Consider the following 2,268-nt stretch of genomic DNA (forward strand, 5'->3'; position numbering starts at 1 on the left):
TTTAAAAGAAGAAATCTCAGTTGAGAGAATGCTCCGCCCAAGGCTGGTCTGTAGGCAAGCCTGTGAGGCATTTTCTTGATTGATAATGATTTATATGGGAGGTGTTATCCTCGGGCTGATGATCCTGGGTTCTATAAGCAAACAAGCCAGTTGGTAGTGGTGCATGCCTTTAATCCCAGCACTCGGGAGACAGAGGCAAGCGGATCTCTGTGAGTTCAAGACCAGCCTGGTCTACAAGAGCTAGAGTTCCAGGACAGCCTCCAAAGCCACAGAGAAACCCTGTCTCGGAAAAAAAAAAAAAACAAAAAAGAAACAAACAAAAAACCAAAAGAAAAAGAAAAGAAAACAGACTGAGAGGGCTGGAGAGATGGCTCAGTGGTTAAAAGCACTGTCTGCTCTTCCAGAGGACCCTGGTTCAATTCTCAGCACCCACATGGCAGCTCACAACTGTCTGTAACTCAGTTCCAGGGGATCCACCCTCACACAGACATACATGCAGGCAAAACAACAATGCACATAAAATAAAAACAAATAAATCATTAAAAACAAGAAAGAAAGAAAGCAGGCTGAGCAAGTCATTAAGCAGCACTGTTCCGTGGCTTCTGCATTTGTTCCAATCGAGTTCCTGCCCTGAATTCCCTGGATGATGGACTACAAGATGTAAGATGAAATAAACCCTTTCTTCCCCAAGTTGCTTTTGGTTAGGGTATTTCATCACAGCAATAGAAACCGGAGCCAAGACAATTCTCATGATGTCAAATATGATAGCTCATCGACACAAACATACAATATGTAATGACGTTTGTTTTCTGGGACTAGGTATGGATTAAATCCAAGGGCCTACTCATACCAGGGTGTTAGGTAAGTGCTCTGTCACTGAGCTCTATCCATAGATGTCTAGTTTTTTAAACAGGGTGCAGGGGTGGACAGGGTTTTATTAAGTTGCCCAATCTAATCTGGCTTTAAACTTGATTTGTAGCCCTATGAGAACTTGTAATCCTCCTGCCTCAGCTTCCTGGACAGCAGAGATAATAGGCTTATGCCCCAAAACTTGGCTTGAAATTGTTTTAAATGACTCCCCGAAGTTTCTTGTTGGGCCTCAAAAAGAGGCTACTTACCAAGAATGTGGAGAACCAAAGAGCACTCAGTCTCCACATTATATTGGGTTGGCTCAGAATGGTGATGTTGAGGGACACATCTATGAACAGCCACAGCGGGAAGTATGCACTAGACGTATGAATTTCAGAGACTTTCTTGTTTGTTCATTTGTTTGAAACAGGGTTTCTCTGTGTAGCCCTGGCTGTCCTGGAACTCACTTTATAGAGTAGGCCGGCCTCTAATTCACAGAGATCCTTCTGCCTCTGTCTCCCAAGTGCTAGAATTAAAGGCATGTGTCATCATGCCCAGCTTAGACTATTCTAAATTGTACAAATCCAGTTCATCATGGCTTCTGGGTCCCTGATCCTCTGAGGGTGGCAGACAGCCCATGTCTTTATTGTTTTGCTGCCTTCAAGTCATGTGATAGACAAAGTCATACATGAGTTAATGCATATGCATGTCTGATTGAACAGTGAAAAAATGGCTTCTGAGTCATGCTTGTTAGAAGCAGGTGGAGGGCTTATCTCTGCTTCCTTATTGGTGGTCCATGTATAATCAATCTAAAGGATTTTTCTCATTTCCCATTTACTCAAATGTAACTTGGAAGACACCAGATTTCTCTGGTTTCTTCCTCTTCCAGTTTGGAGATGTTGACAGTTCTGAGAGTCCATCCTCCTTTTCCCAGTCACATGTCTCCTTTACTCCTGAGCCTTGCTGTCCCTCTGTACAATGATGACTCAGTGTGTCTTTCCAGACCGTTAACTAGTGACCTACTGCTTGAGAGATCCACACAGCTCACCACAGATTTCTCACAGGCACTTGAGTGCCATGTGTTACACACTAAGCTTCTCATTCTTTCCCTGCTACAACCCATCCTGTGTGCTCCACAGAGAAGTAACCACCCAGCTGGGTATGAGAGAAATAATCAGGATGTCTATCTTTCACTACCCCATCCGTTCAATCAGCATCAGGAACTGTAGTCAGATCCATCTCTTCAGGCTCAGATTACCCTTAAGTACACCAGGTTTTCACATGCCTTTTTTTTTTCAGGACAGGAGTTCTCTGTGTAGCCATGGCTGTCCTGGAACTCACTTTGTAGACCAGGTTGGCCTTGAACTCACAGAGATCCTCCTGCCTCTGTCTTGTGCCTTCATTAGTGGGAGCTGCAAC

Source organism: Mesocricetus auratus, unplaced genomic scaffold, assembly GCF_017639785.1.
Source record: "Mesocricetus auratus isolate SY011 unplaced genomic scaffold, BCM_Maur_2.0 Super-Scaffold_4256, whole genome shotgun sequence".
NCBI lineage: Eukaryota > Metazoa > Chordata > Mammalia > Rodentia > Cricetidae > Mesocricetus > Mesocricetus auratus.